Here is a 17117-nt window from a genome sequence, read left to right on the forward strand (position 1 = left end):
TACTAGCACAATAGCATTGGTAAGTAACTATTTTCTTCATAAAGAACGATTGAAAGAAATGTGATACATTGCAAACTACCACCTGAGTGATCCACACCATGACAATATCAGTATTAAAGTAATATATAGTTGGGGTATAGTAGCAACCTAAATAATGAAAGAATAAATACCATTGTGAGCACCTAAGGCTGGTCAAGGAGGTGCACGAGGTACTTTATCCAAGATTTTCTTCCGAGTCATTTTCAACAGACATATTTTTTGTTGGGTGACACATGGTATGAGCAGCCCACAAGGAGAATACCACCTCCTTAACCTCATCCCTAATTGACCCAACTAGATGAGGTTGTTGTTCACATGTTGACAATGGAAATACACTATATTCTCCTTGTTCCAAACGTGATTTAGCCACGTACAAGTTTATCCTGTGTATGTTTAACATTCTCAACATGGCAGATATGTCTATTTGAGATGCTTTTGTTGTGGTACCATTGATTAGAATTATAATATTGGCTCTTTTGAAAAAAAACTCTTAAGAGCTTCTAGGCACTTTCGCTATAGTGAGTGTATTGCACATGTTTGCTACTAAACCTCCATGAGCATCCTCAAATCATTGTTGCAAACTAGTAAAGTAATCCCCTCATCAAACGATGTTGGACAATATGATGAAATATACAAGACCTTGTATCAATGCCCAAACCTGATGTACATTCATTAGAAAATTGAACAACCTCATTGCATATTCTTCATTGCTTCTCTTCATTGGCTCCTTCATGTGAATTCTCATCCTGTGATTTTATCACCTTGACACTAGCATTATAACATTACTTCTGCTTTCTCTCTGCATGATAATCCTTTATTACATTACTTCTAATCTTGGCACATACCTTAGATTCATGTGGGTAGCCAAGCATAGAACATGTACAAATATCGCCACGTTCTTCAATTGCAATGATATACTGTCCTTGGTTTCTTCCTTCTGAAGGCACTAAAAGCTCCATGCCCTACAATACAAAGCACTGGAAGCCTCAGAGTGAGGTAGAGTGAGAAATGCTAAAGTTGGAGTGGATAAAACACAAACAAAACACATGCAAGGAGAGAGAGAGAGAGAGAGAGAGAGAGAGAGAGAGAGAGAGAGAGTAGGGGTGGGCAGGAGTCTGATGAGAGAGTGTGAGAGAGATATATATATTAATGCTCCAACATATTAATATTAGAATAGAAACAAATAGTACTATTTTAGTAGTATATCAATATGGCACTAGTAGCCTATTATATTAATGACTAAAATTGTGTTATATTAGTACTATATTAGTGGCAAGTTTAGATCTAACACATCAAACTAGTGCAATTAGCATATAATAACAGTTTAGTGCAATCACCGTAAGGATACTGAATTCTATCATCCTTTAGTACTAATTAACACAATCAATCCATATGCTAACATAGCACTATGTTAGTCTAATTAGCATAAGGAGTGTTAAAGAGTATATTCATCAGCTTATAATGCTAACATAGTACTTTTTAATCTTTATAATACAATGTGCTTTATGCTACAAAGTACTATATTGGTAGTTTTCTATATCACAGATTGTAAAGATTGCTAAAAAAAGAAGAATTACCAATGTTTTTGAATCCCATGGTAGCCACCCACTCTTTGAAAATAGATTTCTTGTAGGCCAAAAAAATACACTGGGTATGCTTAAAAACATATACGGTTGCACACACCATTGTTGAGAGTTGTGGTGCCATGAGCACATGTAGAGCAAAGGTATGAGTAAAGGGAAAGCTGCCACATGGCATGGAGGAGATATCCCACATGTGAGCAAGCAAATGGATGTAAGTACCCTCACCTATAAAAGGGAGGTTCATTTGAAGTAATATCAATCAAGCACTTTGCTCTATCTCAAGATTCTCTTTATGAGTCCAAGCTAATCTATCTTGGAACCTAATTGACTTGAGATACATGTCATGAGCACTCTCTTCATCATGTTTCCACATACGTTCCATCCACCTTAGAGTGCTCCATAGATCCTGAGGCACACATGTTTTGTCATGGTATCAGAGCATAGGTTTAGCTCTCCTAGTTTAGCTCATTAGTAGTTCACTAGGATTGCTCCCATTCCTAGATTAGTTTCAGATGTAAGATTAGTTTTAAATCTAGAGAGTTCTTTAGAGTGTTTCTTGAGTTGTGAGAGAGATCTAGATTCATTCTTCTTGTGAAAGATTTCCGTCATCTCCTTCGAGAGTTATTCATTCCATTTATTCCATTCTTTGTGAGGACTTGAGAGTTCTTTGAGAGAGTTCAAAGAAAAAGAGAGTGAGAGGTCTCTTTTCTTTTCTTCTGTGTGAGAAAGAGGAGTCTCCATTGTTCAAGCGAGGAAAGGTTCAGCCATCTCCTAGTCAATCACAAGCAAAGGCCCATTGCTCTATGAGACTCGACTACATCTACAAGGCAACTCAAGCCTTGCATGCAAATCTAAAGGCAACAACCATTCACAATGAACGGACTCCACTATAAGCTCTCGACTGCTCTAGTGCTCACAGCTCACAGCCATCAATGGCTAAGCTCTTTCGTCCAGCAACCTTCAACGAGAAACTTTGTTCGTAGCTTCTAGCCATCAGAAGACTTCGACGCCTTCTGATCTAGAGCCCACGACTTGCAACAACGAATAGCCCAAACGGCACCTCTCAACCAATGGACTCTATAGCCCCGCCTTCAAGCGAGTCGCCTCCCTCAACAAAGCCAACCTGAGGCTCCTGCAACTCCCTGCGCCATCTCCGACAACCGGTCAGCAGCAGCCCGAACAGTGATGCCATAGACCTGGAACAACGAAGCCCAAGCTTCATCGACCTACTCCCCAACAACGAAAAGCTCTTAGCCATCGATAGCCAAGAGTTGCAGCCAATGACTCACGGTAGCTCCGCCTCGACCGACCAGCTCTGCAGCATCTTCATCGTCGCACGCCGTCGTCATCTCTGCAGCAGAGAAGCTTCAAAGCTTCCATTTCTTTCCCTAAGGTTCACCACATTTTTGACACGTGGCAGATAAGGTTTGGTGTGGTTAAGTTGAACCTTGGTTAAGCTAATGGTTAGGTTCAGCTGGACCATGGTAAAATTTGTGTAACCATGGGTAAACCTATTTGGGTTTAAAAATTGCCACATGGCACAGTGCCTTTTAAGCACACAGCCTCTTGTTAAGCACAGTATGGAATTCAGCATGTGAATCCCTGTGCCACATCATCAAAGGCCCCTCTTCTTCACAAAAGCTTCAACAAGCCATAACTTGCAATCCAGGAAGAATTTGCACATGCTCCAAAAAGGAAAAGTGATCGTCTTTTTGAGCTCTACGCACCTATCAGATCAAAATCATTGTATGCAATTAGACACTGTCAGATTTGAAAGTATCATCAACTGGTAAGACCTTTGCAATGGCAATCCGCACACCAACTATTGAGAAGTTCACCAAGGAAGGATTTCACACATGGTCTACACAAATGAGATATCTCCTGATGCACCAAAAGCTTTGGAAGACTGTAAAAGAAGACATACCCACTGCACAAAATGATGCTTGGAAGGAAAAAGATGAAGCAGCACTATCACTCATTGGATTGCACTTGGGTCCAAACATAATTCATCATATAGACTCTAAGGATCATGCCAAGGATGCATGGGATGAGTTGAACATAGTGTTTGGTGCAAAAGCCAAAAACCAAGAAATCCATCTTAAGATTGAATTCTGTGGTATGCACATGGGCTTCAATGAATCCATGGCACAATTTGTCAACAAAATCAAAAGCATTATGACTCAACTAGAGGGCATAAATGCAAAAGTAGGAGAGAAAGATGCACTTGCAATTCTCCTTAAAAGCATGCCTGCAGAGTATAGTGCATTGACAACCACTTTGAAGAATTTGCCAGATCCAAAGTTTGAAGAATGTGTATCCTCTCTTCTCGAAAAAGAAAGAGAGTTGAAGGCATCGACATCAACATCGACATCAACACACAACAGCTATAATGAAGAACAAGCACTATTCAGTAAAACATCAGTGAAATGCTACCATTGCGGAAGGATGGGTCACTATCAAAGTGACTGCAGATTGAAGAACAAACCCAAGTGTCACCATTGCAAGAAGCTCGGACACAAGGAAGAAGATTGCAGATTGAAGAATCAACAAGTCAACTACGTGGAGTCATCATCAAGCCATGAGCCAAAAGGTGACATCAATGGAATGTATTGAAAAGCAAAAACCTTGCCAACCTTGCCTATATTTTTGTAATCAAACTTGACCACCTGAGAGTAGCTATGAAAGCACCCAGGGGAGGTATTGACATGTAAAAACCACACTTGACCACCTTAAGTAGCAATGCATGCACTAAGGGGAGGTGATGGATTTGTAACTCACATCTGACCACCTTGCAGTAGCCAAAGGATCATGGCACCAAGGGGAGGTGTTGAGAGTTGTGGTGCCATGAGCACATGTAGAGCAAAGGTATGAGTAAAGGGAAAGCTGCCACATGGCATGGAGGAGATATCCCACATGTGAGCGAGCAAATGGATGTAAGTACCCTCACCTATAAAAGGGAGGTTCATTTGAAGTAATATCAATCAAGCACTTTGCACTATCTCAAGATTCTCTTTATGAGTCCAAGCTAATCTATCTTGGAACCTAATTGACTTGAGATACATGTCATGAGCACTCTCTTCATCATGTTTCCACATATGTTCCATCCACCTTAGAGCGCTCCATAGATCCTGAGGCACACATGTTTTGTCAACCATGTGGTATGTGTGCAAGCACGGTGCAAACACCACATCAATAGAGTCTTTATAGAACACTCACACACCTACTAATATATGGAAAGGTTAGTACATACTGCATGTGAGGACCTAGGCCTACGATAAAACACAAAAGATGTTAAACGTTTATTTTACTTTTCAATGTACATCGGAATACTTCCAGAGCATGCTGGATGTTGTATTGGTGCAGGGATCACAACCCACAACCCACGCTATGTTGGCTCCCTCCATCAAGTGCTATATATGAATGTCTAACTTAGTTCTTGCCTCTAATTACTCTATGATCTGATCACGATGCGTTCTCAATGATTCCACACTTTTTGTGTGTGTGGTGGATTCTTTCTTCGCTTTCCAAGTTTTGCAAATTCGTGAAGAGCTCATGTTCCCTTGCTATTTGTGGCATTGTTAAGCTTGCTACAAATGGGCCAGTCCATGGTATTCTTAATAGAATCAACCTATTTAGAGGCTTTAGACTCACTAGCAACAGCCGTCTCTAATTCCAAAATCAATTTCATTTTCTCTTCCCCCACCTTCCTCTTCTAATTAGATATCACATTTTGTTCTTCCACAGTCAAGGTATCACATAATATACTACTGAGGTCTGTCTTGATAGGGTGTTAGTATCTTCCAAGGGGGTTACTATAGCATGTTCCTATTTGATACACATGCTATCCTGACTACCACTCAGATTCATTTCTTGATGGTGGGAAAAATCATCCCAGTCCACTTCAATACCATGAGTAGCTGCAACATTTGCTTGGGCCAAAACCATGCCCACCTCATTATCCATGACTGTAGTAGACTAGTATATCCTTTTGTAAACAGACATAAAGCCTTCGCTTAACTCTTTCTTGAGATTACCAATGTGGTAGCCTCAATGACTTGCTTGTCTTGGGTGCCCTAGGTCTCCTACATCCACTCTTCCATCTTGTGGTATACTTGTGGATTAGCTTTGAGGAAGAACTTCCATCCTAGCTTCATCCCAATTGGAATGGAAAGAGTTTGAAGGGAACTTCCCTTCCCCTTTTCCTTTGTTGTTGCAGCTTTCTTTATTGGAGAGAGGATCTTAGCCCTTTTTTTAGATTTGCTAATCTTAGGCTGTCTTGGTGAGCTTAGGTTTCTTTTTGGAGACATGTTTGCTTCTACTTTCAAACAGAGTTACACTTCAGTCATATGTAACAACAAAAGTCATATGACATAGGGATACAATTCAATCTTATGAAATTGCAAAATTCATATGCCAAGGCAAAGGTCAAAAGAGAAGAAGAATGAGAATGAGAGAGAGAGAGAGAGAGAGAGAGAGAGAGAGAGAGAGAGAGAGAGAGAGAGAGAGCTAAGTAGAAAAATTGAAATTCATGATTCAAAAAATGCAAGAAATTCGTATGAATGAGTCAAAGTGAGGAAAAAATCGGGTAAAACAGCGGTGACATGTCATGTTTTTTGCATAAATTGACACGTCATCCATTCATATTCATATGAATAAGTTTTATTTGTACGAATACATATTCGTACAAATAACTTATTTGTATGAATAAACCTATATTAGGATGATTATGTGGCTCTTTTCCTGTATTTAAGCTCATAGTTTTCCAGTCTCTCTTATCTCACACTTGGTTCCCTAGCTGAGCATAAGAGATCAAACAAGGAAAAGGAAGATGAAAGGCCCTTCAAGGTTGTGAAGCAATCTAGAAAGGCCCTTCAACATTTCAACATTAACTTTACAAGTCCACCTAATCCACTTAAACCACTTAAATTACTTAATCAATTCTAACCACTTAAACCATGCAGTCCACTTGAACCACTTAAACCACGTAGCTCACCTAAACCACTTCATTCACTTATACCACTTAAACCACTTAGTCCACTTAACCCACTTAAACAACTTAGTCCACTTAAAGCACTTCATTCACTTATATCATTTAAACCACTTAATCAATTCTAACCAATTAAACTACAGTAATCCACATTATGCACTTAATCCACATTAAACTTTATATTAGCTCCACTTAGTCCACTTTATTCACATTAAATCACTTAACCCACTTAGTCCACTTAAACCACTTAATCAATTCTAACCACTTAATCCACATCAATCCACATTATGCACTTAATCCAGATCATTATATTCGAAGAAGAATATTACAAAGCTATGTATGAAGTTTACATAGTTATGCACTAGGTCCCACGTCTGTCATTCCTTGAGTGCTTGGTCCTGCAGCGTGCGAATATATATTGGTGAGGTCCTCAAAATCAAATGTGTCAATATCCACAGCGGCATCCAAGTCTCCAAAAGTATCTTTGTAGTGTGCAAGCTCAACTTCCAACATGTGTACATGTGCTTGCAAGTCCTCAATCTCTTTAGCTTCAGTTGCAAGATGAGCTTGTAACTCCTCAGCAGTAACACCCTATTGACAGAGAGGTATGGCAGATGTTGCCAAGTCAACAAGGTCACTATGTGCTTGGGGAGTTAGCATGCGAGGCCTGAGAGACATGGGCTCTCTGGACTCTGTTCTTGCTTGCTTGCACTCCATTGGACATCCCTTTCTTATTCCTGATAAGTGATGCTTGTTGTTTCAATCCACACGTCGATGCAAGGTGTCACGGACATACACTTGTTGAATGAAGAACATGGGTATCAGTTGGTTGTGGGGGATTCTCCCTTCCACCTCTACGATGTCCTGATCGACATTCATTAAGAAGTGTACATTCTCACTTTTCAGCACCTTCCTCTAAGTGTTACTGAGATCAGGATGCTGAAACTTCCTCTTCTCACCCGCGTGAGCCATCTAATATGCAATAAGCTGCAACACAGAATTCAAAAAAGAATTCAATGCCAGGTGCAATAAAAAAGTGATTAAGCCATAACAATTAACAATGCAAGCAGTTTCAAAAATGAACTAGGTATAAACTCTCACTGACTCAAGCTCAACTCATGTAACAGACTATAGAAAATCAAAATAAGTGTGTAAACTTAACTAACTGTGGTCTTCACATCTAACACTAGGCGACAACTGCAACACACAACTATCAAGGGACAGTTGAGTGCTAGACTAAGTGTCTATGTGCGCATCACATGATATCAAACTTAGACTACATCACACAACTCTCAAGAGAGAGATGAGTGCTAGAATAAGTGTGCTTGAAAACATCTCTAAACTTAGAGTGCAACACACAACTCTCAAGGGAGAGATGAGTGCCAGAATAAGAATCTATGAAAACATCACTAAGCTTAGACTGCAACACACAACTCTCTTAAGAGAGATGAGTGCAAGCCCAAGAGTGGGCCTACAAATAAAAATGTCTATACAAACTGAGGCTGCAACACACAACTCTCTTAAGAGAGATGAGTGCCAGCCTCATTAAAAAAACAATTATTTATATTAAAATTGAAACTGCAACACACAACTCTCGTAGGAGAGATGAGTGCCAGTCTCAAAGTTAAATCAAAACAAACATTAAAAAGACCACATTACAAAAAAAACATTAATTAACAAAAATAGCCTGCAGCATACAACTCTCACAAGAGAGATGAGTTCCAATCTAGACAGTAAAATATAATACAAAACAAACATTAATTAATATAAAAAGAATGCAACACACAACTATCGTAAGAGAGATGATTGCTAGTCCAAAACAAAACAAACATTATTTAATAATGAAAGACTGCAACACACATCTCTCGCAAGAGAGATGAGTGTCAGTCACAAACAAGGGTGAAGAAGGTACCTATGAAAGGTGGGTGAGCTGGTAGGTACCATAAGCAAGCAAGAGGTGGCAGGCTGGCAAGCAAGTAGCTAAGGTGGCAAGGAAGGCAAGCAAGTAGCTGAGGTAGCAGGGCTAGCAAGCAAGTAGCTGAGGTGGCAAGGAAGGCAAGTGGTTGTATTCGTACAAATACCAAAAATGAGAGTAGTTGTTTCTTTATACTACTTTTATTTGTACGAATAATCAATGTTATTCATACAAATAACCAGTTATTCGTATGAATAGCTTATTCATATGAATAAGATGGAAAAAAATGCTTCAAGCGTTTTAAATCCTAAAAAATGCAAATTCAGGCATTTTTTTTTAATTAGAAAAAATGTGCGAATTAATGCAACTTACAGAGAGAGAGGGGGGGGTTATATAGATGTACATCTTTTCAACGTGCGCTCTTTAATAGAGGTGAAATCTTAAACAAAATGTGGCCTTTGGCCAAAGTGCTCTGATCTCTGGCCCACGTGCACTTCTTCTTCGTCTAGCGAAGATGAAATCTTGAACCGAATGTTTGCTGTCTGTTCAACATGTTGTTGTCATTAGAATTGTAGCTTGGTTGAACTGAAGTGCACTCTCTAACCAAAACAAAAGCTTGAATGCCTTAATGAGGTTCAAAAGCATATCAAATTTTAGAAGCAAATTGAAGTTCAGAACCTGTAAAACTAGAACAATTGGATTTAAATGATTCTGCAAATGTGTCTCATGAGACCTGTGCATGTATTAACTTGAGTTTCCTTTTGAAATCATACTAAAGTCATAGTACTAGATTCTTGCCAATAGTACATATATTGTAGTGTGCATAAAGCCTAGAGAATAACGTAGGCTATCAAGCAAGCTTACACAACTAATTCTCATTGGAATTTCTTGAAGATCCATGTAGTCGTGACCTACTCCAAGCACAACCTCAACCTCACAAACAATGTGAGTACTGGATTCCATTGGCTAAAATGAAGTGATTCCATGCATTATGTGGTTGAACAAATCCATGAAAATGGACTGCATCATTCTGTGTCGGGATGAATTGATGTAATGGAATCATACCAAAGGTTACAAGGTCTATGATTGTTGGCTCAGGTATGCAATTTTCTGAGGCTTTTTGTCACCTACAGATATATCGGTGTTGTGGTTTGTAGTATAAGTGTAGGTTAGGACCTTAGGTCGTATTCTGATGAGAGATGTAGGCTTAATTGTGGTAAGCAAGCATCTCACCCATGTTTGTATGAAAGAAACGTGCATCATCATGGTTGGGGTAATGAAGGCTTTTGCCTCCATTGGGGGTTGATAGAATTTAGAAAGAGTTTAAGGGTTAGAGGAAGGTTCACGGTTCAAAAGGGTTTTAGGGTTTAGAAGAGGTTCTAAGGTTTAGAAGGAGTTTCAGGTCTAGAGAGGTTTCAGAGTTCAGAAGGAGTTTAAGGGTTAGAAGGAGGTTCCAAGGTTCAGAGCAGAGTACATGGTGGAGAACTCGTCTCCCTCACAGATCATGGAGGTCAAGGGTTGAGGGATACTAATCTAAGGGAGAAGGATTCAGGGGGAGCATAGGAGTGGGAGAGGAGGATCCAAGGTTCAGAGTAGAGTACATGATGGTGGAGAATTCATCTCCCTCGTAGATCATAGAGGTCAAGGGTTGAGGACTAACCTAAGGGAGAAGGGTTTAGGGGGAGCATAGAGTGGGAGAGGAAGAAGGTGTAAGAGCATGGGGGAGGAGGAGAAGGAGGAGTAGGGAGGATAAGGGAGAAAGAGAGGGAGGAGAAGGAAGGAGAAGGGAGAGAAGGGATGAGGAGAGGGAGAGGAGGAGGTGCAAGGTTGGATGAGAGGGGAGTAGGAGGCAAGGTAGGACATGCTTTTGGATGTGGAGTGCAAGGGAGCATGGACATTTGGAGAAAATTTGTTGGAATACCAAAGTAGAACTCAACACAATAGCCCAAAGAGTGTGGGCTTCATTCCATTATGGAGTGTTTATAGAAGTAGGAGAGATTCTCTCTCTACATGTAGGAATTGTAAGACATTCTCTCTCTATATGTAGAACTTGCATCTAAGAATGCCCATATAGAAGTTGCATGAAGGAACTTCATGTAGAACTTGCAAGTTGAATGTAGGAGTTGCATACTTCATGTAGGACTTGCATGGTGCATGTAGGACTTGCATGTAGAAAGTGCATGTAGGAATCATATGTAGGACTTGCATGTAGAACATGCATGTAGGACTTGCATGTAGAAAGTGCATGTAGGAACCATTAGGACTTGAATGTAGAACATGCACGTTGAGGATTCCTAAGAGAGATTACTCCTAGCCTTATGCAAGTACAAGTGAAGCTTTGCCACTACTCTAGACAGATTCTATGCTACTTAAGTTCATGTTGGCACAGAGACAACATACTCTCGGATCCATTTTATTACCCGTCCTTGGGTTAAGACTTATTGTGATCACAGAGTTGGGATGCCATGTGCATAAACCAATGTCTGTGGAACTTGTGGCATGCCAGTCGATCTTGTTGTAAAACCATCAAGTTTCTTTTTGAAGAAGATGACCAAATGCTGGATCCAGCCTTGCTTTAGCTGCCTACTCAGCAAAACAAATGTGTAGAGTGGGAGGGATCAATTCTTGCCACACTTGACTCCCAGAATTGTTGTTGATAGGAATGTTGCTTCTTCCTTAAGTCAAGGTTGATGATTGTGCGAAGTAATATCCCATCCTTATGGAACTTGGTGCCCTTGGCAAGGAGAGGATGTATTTCAAGAAATTTGGCATTGGTAGGCCTTGTGGGGTATTTTGCACCTTGAGTTGGGAGTGAGAAGACCCTCTAAATCACTGTACTATTGAGTATAATATTGAGTTGGCTCTTATTTATAGTGATGGTGCCATCCTTGCCAACTTGTGCATTGCTGGAGTGGTAAGAATGGATAAACTCTTTAATGTATGTGGTCATTGTAGGGCTCTCCTCCAAGGATTGTAGGCACTCAAACAAACTGCAAAGGCCCCTTTTCTCTAAGAAAGTTTTTATTTCAGTGGAAAGTGCATAAGTCGATGGAGGTGGCCACACAAGGTCCAAGGACTGGGCCCTGCCAATAGTCTTGTAGGCTGGTGGTGACTGGGGTGGCATTTGTACTTCTTCTGTCTCCATGTCATGTATAGAATCCTCATTAGAGCTATCACTTTGAACCACAAATGCCTATGGTCGCCTTGGTTGAGAGGAGGTAGATGGCTACAAACTCGGGAGGGGGTCTCATGGCTAAGGCGGTGGGCTCTTTCTTCGAATCCTCTTTAGCGGCGACATTGTTTTTGAACCTGCATCCATTTTGATAGGGTGTACCATAGATCATTAGATTATGTGGTATATAGGTATGACAGTTATGTGCATATAGCATGAGAGATGTTATCTTTTTCACATACTTTAAGAGTGTGGAATGAAAGTATGTGGCACAATTATTCATGCAATCTACTATGCATCTAGGCGAAAGCATGTGAGTGCATGTGACCTAATAACTAGGTAGGGACTGAGTATCTTTTTTTTATGGGATTTCATAGGGTAGCTAGGACTCAGTCATCACCTCTGAGCCCTAGGCTGAAATCGATTGATGCTACCTATATGTGCGAAGGTGTACATATGCGAGTGAGTGCTCGTGATACAATCTAATACTAACTATGGAAGACTTGGGGCTCCCAAATTTCCATTATTGTTGGGTATGACTTGCATGTTGAAGTATTAGAACTTTAGTCGGCTCCCATTTATTGTTGTGTTGAATTGGACTCTAGGATCCAATGTCTCCAGTAGCACAACTCCAATTGGGTTTATCATTTTAACTCTATAAGTTCCTTGACCGAGAGATTTCAGTTTGCCCTTCTGGACTTCGGTGTTGTAGAGCAGAACTAGGTCACCTTCCTTGATCTCTTTATCTTTACCATGCCTTTCTTCTTCATTTTTCTATTGTCGTGGCATGGTAGGCCACTAACCTTGTCTCTGTATGCTTTTCCAATTGATAGAGTCTTTCTTTGAGGGAATCATGGTCACCCATGCATTCTTGCACTACAATGCGTAAGCTTGGTATGACAAACTCCAATGGGACCATTGCTTCAAGGCCATACGCCAATTGAAAGGGCGTTAATCCTATATTGACCTTTAATGTGGTTCAATGTGCCCATAAGGTTGAATTTAGCTTTTCTGCCTAGTCAGATCTCTTGGGCTCCACTATTTTGGTGAGGACAATGCATATTATCTTGTTTGTGGACTGTGCTTGTCCATTGCCTTGGGGATAAAACTATTTATGTGTAAATTTTGAAAACCATGTAATAATCCGCTTCAATAAAACAGACAGAAAAAGGGAAAAGGTATTTTGAACCTTTCAGCAACTTGCAGCACAATATATATTTTATAAAAGATAAATAAATAAATAACACACCCACCCACACTCACCCACCCGTGGTCATATCGACGGGCAAACTGCCTTGGATCGGTGGGCATAGGGTCCACAACCGTGATCAACTGACGCACAACACGCACGCGCACACGTGCTCAAGCTAGGACACCAGGCCCAACCTTCAAGATTTGGACTTGTGACTTGAGAATTGGAAGCCCAATGCTCAAACCACTAAGCCAAAGACTTGGAGGCCTCAGTACAGTATCTATTGATGCACCCAAAGCTACATCCCAACTACTAGATCTCCCTGTGCAGCTTGTCCTAACAGTAATAAATTCAAGTAGCTAATTAAATCATTAACACGTTCCAAGCAATGCTTCATGAACGTGTATTAGCAATTGCTGCCCTGATAAAAAATTAAGCCTTGAGGCAAGTCCCGCATGCATGGCTGTGTTAGGGGCTTGGTATTTTCTCTACTCTTGGGTTAGTTATGGAGCAAGGAGTCCACATTTGAGGTGGCGTCGAATACAGAAGGTGGGGGGCAAGAGTTCTCCATGAGCTGTCAAGTGGGCTCACACAAAAAAACCACAAGAGTTCTCCATGAGCGGGCTCACACAAAAAAACCAGAGAGAAAAACCGGCACTCAAAACAATTGAAAAGCCAGTAATTAGCTCTTCAAGTAGCTCAATTAGTGTACTCTATTCCATTACTTCCCAATTACTTAATAATCTCAATTACATCACCCTCTTCCATCTCTTTCATTTCCACTCTCTTCTCTTGCAATCAATTTCGCAGTTCTATGTTGTCTGTCTGCGTTTCACTTTGTCGATACCCAGCCTGTACCATACAAGCTTCTGCAAAAGCAGATAGATCAAATACTGAGAGCTTATGGCACGAGTATTCCTCTGTGGTTGACAATAAACAGCAAAGTACGTGTACGACGAGAGGAACTAAATCCTTTTAGCTGTAGATTGAATTCTGACGCGTCTGCTGTCAGACACACCCAAGAGCCCCAGATTTCAAGCAGAAACTCCCCACGGAGTCGCTATGGATAGATGGCTGGTACAATCCAAGTTGGGTTAAAGGCACGCTCCAAAAAATGGAGATTGCAAACAAGACCATGCATAGCCCCATAGCACAACTCCCAGAGCTTAGCTTAGAGGAGGCACTCTGTTCTTTGGAACTCATGCCCCATCGGCCTTCGGTTGAAAACTTGATATGCATCTTACGCAAGTGCAGAAAACACAAAAATCTAGCGTATGCCCTGCGCTTGCATGCCTACTTGCGCAAAAATAGGTTGGAAGCTCATAAGGCACTCGGGAACTACCTCGTACCAATGTTGGTGGAAGCTGGAAGCATGTGTGATGCCCAGCAGGTTTTTGATAGGTTGATTGATCGGAATGAGTATTCCTGGACTTCTCTCATCACAGGTTATATTGAATGTGGGGAGTTAGAGCATGCTTTCATACTGCACCAGAAAATGGAGGAGGATTGTGTACATCCTAGTGGGTATACGTTCGTGGCCTTACTCAAGGCTTGTGCCAGCCTGAAAGATACAGAAAGAGGGAGAGAAATACATGCTCAGATTGCGAGACAGGGGTTGTTAGAAAGAAATCCCTTTGTTGGTAGCGCCTTGGTTGATATGTATGCCAAATGTGGCTTGCTTCCAAAAGCACAGGAAGTGTTCGACAAACTTCCAGTTCGAGATGCAGTCTCTTGGACTGCACTTATCGCAGGGTATGCTGAACATGACCTTGGTCAGGACGCATTGAACTCCTTCGAACAGATGCAATTGGAGGGTGTCTCTCCTGATGCGGTTACATTTGTTTGCAGCTTGAAAGCCTGTGGCAGCATAGGAGCCATAGACAAGGGCCAAGGAATACATGCTGAGATTGCGAGAAAGGGGTTGTTGGAAAGAGATCCTTTTGTTGGTAACATCTTGGTTGATATGTATGCCAAATGTGGCTCGCTTGCAATAGCACAGGAAGTGTTCGACAAACTTCCAATTCGAGATGCAGTCTCGTGGACTGCACTTATCGCAGGGTATGCTGAACATGACCTTGGTCAGGATGCACTGAACTGTTTCGAACAGATGCAATTCGAGGGCGTCTCTCCTAATGCGGTCACATTTGTTTGCAGCTTGAGAGCTTGTGGCAGCGTAGCAGCCATAGACAAGGGCCGAGAAATACATGCTGAGATTGCAAGAAAGAGGTTGTTGGAAATAAATTATTTTGTTGGTAATGCCTTGGTTGATATGTATGCCAAGTGTGGCTTGCTTGCAAACGCACAGGAAGTGTTTGACAAACTTCCAGTTCGAGATTCAGTCTCCTGGAATGCTATTGTTGCAGGGTATGCCCAGCTAGGGGAGAGTGAAAAGGTCTTTCTTATGCTTGACAGAATGAGAGCAGATGAAATAAAACCAGATGGGGTCTTATTCCTTAGCATTCTTATTGTATGCAGTCACACAGGTCTAGTGGATAAGGGCCAGAAGTACTTTGAGGCCCTCAGCAAGGACTATGGCATCACTCCAACTATTGAGCACTACCATGTTATGGTTGATCTACTTGGCCGTGCAGGGCAGTTAGACAAGGCAGTATTGATGATAAAGAAGATGCCATTCAATCCTACTCTTGTGCTGTGGCGTACTGTGTTGGGTTCTTGTCGGAAGTGGGGGAATGTGGAGCTTGGAAGGTGGGCCTTTGAACATGCAGTGGAATTGGATAAAAAGGATGCTGCAGCTTATATCTTGATGTCTAACATCTATGCAGATGCTCACATATAGGAGGACACTGAGTAGGTTGAGTCAATGAGATTAAAAGAACAATTCATTTTTGGTAGGGGATACAAGACATTCCCAAAGCAATTATATGCATGCAAAGCTAGAAGGTTTTGCTTTCAAATTAAGGGGAGAAGGATATGTACCAGATTTGCATTGGCTGTCCCAGGAAATATCTGATAATCTAAAGGAGTTCGAGTCATGTGGGCACAGTGAGAAGTTGGCTATCACTAGTCCCTGATTAACTCCTCTAAGGGGGAAAAACCTTCGGGTTGCAGAGACCGTCATTCGGCTACAGCACTTATATCCAAAGTAGAGAAGCGAACTTTTTTTGTAAGAGATCTTAACCGCTTTGAATGGAAAGTGTTCTTGTGGGGACTATTGGTAATCATATTTTAACTATAGTAGCATTTATTCCTCTTACTTGAAATGTTGATGCTAGCATGACAGCAACATAGGTGAGGCGGACACAAGACTGGGACAATGAAAGGATGAACGTGAGTTGGTATCATGTATGCTTAGTGAACAAGGTTGTGAATTTCCAGAAATCCAGTCTCCTTTTTCTCCTCACTCTAGTAGACCGCAAAAGACATTGATTTCTGCAAAGTGTAGTTTGAGAGTTTTCAGGATTTTGTTGATTGTTGTGTTTCCATTTTGTCTTATTACAGATTCGTGCCCACCATATTGAATTCCCTTGTGGACAAAGTCTTCTTTGAGGTAGTTCTAGTATTTAAAGGGGACAAAGTGTTCTCTGAGCTAGTTCTAGTATTTCGGTTACAATATAAACCTATCGTGTGAGTGTATTGATGCACAATTTTTTGATAATTATGCACTGTGCATGTTCTAAAGATGTGCATGTCCCACCACACAAATGATGTACAATTACTAAGAATCTTTGTGAGATGTCTTTGCAAATTTTTGTGACCATTGATAACGTGCACTAATGGTATAAGCATACCAATGCACTTTGTGCATGCTCAAATTTGGAAAATGGTCCATGTCACACCATACAAGTGAAGTCCAAATCTTCTAAAACTTTGCAAGTATAAATTCTATACTCATTAAAAGGTATTTGCAAGGTTTCTACAATTGGACACAGAGTTATTGTAAGAGCATACCAAATGTGCAATTTCTTTAAAATGATACATCATCCATGGTTGAAAATGAGGAAATGTGCATGTCCCATCAAACAAATCATGTATGATCCTTATGAAATTTTGTAAGTATAAGGGCCTTACTAATTTAACGTCTTTGGAAAGTTTCATAACCATCGATGCATACACCTATGGTATAGGCATACCGATGCACAATTTTTTGGCAACTACACATCGTGCATGCCCAAAATGAGAAAATGTGCATGTCCCACCACACAAATGATGTACATTCCTTATGGAAACTTTGGAATGTACATCATTTGTGTGGTGTAAAGTTTCCATAA

At 40.8% G+C, this 17117-nt stretch overlaps 1 pseudogene; it reads left to right on the top strand.

Annotated features, from left to right (window-relative positions):
* Window positions 1-13676: 13676 nt before the first annotated feature.
* The window catches only part of LOC147892511 (pentatricopeptide repeat-containing protein At5g27110-like), a 48154-nt pseudogene continuing 44713 nt past the window's right edge, over window positions 13677-17117 (top strand).

The sequence above is a fragment of the Dipteris shenzhenensis genome, chromosome 16 (genome assembly GCF_047967505.1).
Source record: "Dipteris shenzhenensis isolate YYH24624 ecotype China chromosome 16, Dip_SZ_1.0, whole genome shotgun sequence".
NCBI lineage: Eukaryota > Viridiplantae > Streptophyta > Polypodiopsida > Gleicheniales > Dipteridaceae > Dipteris > Dipteris shenzhenensis.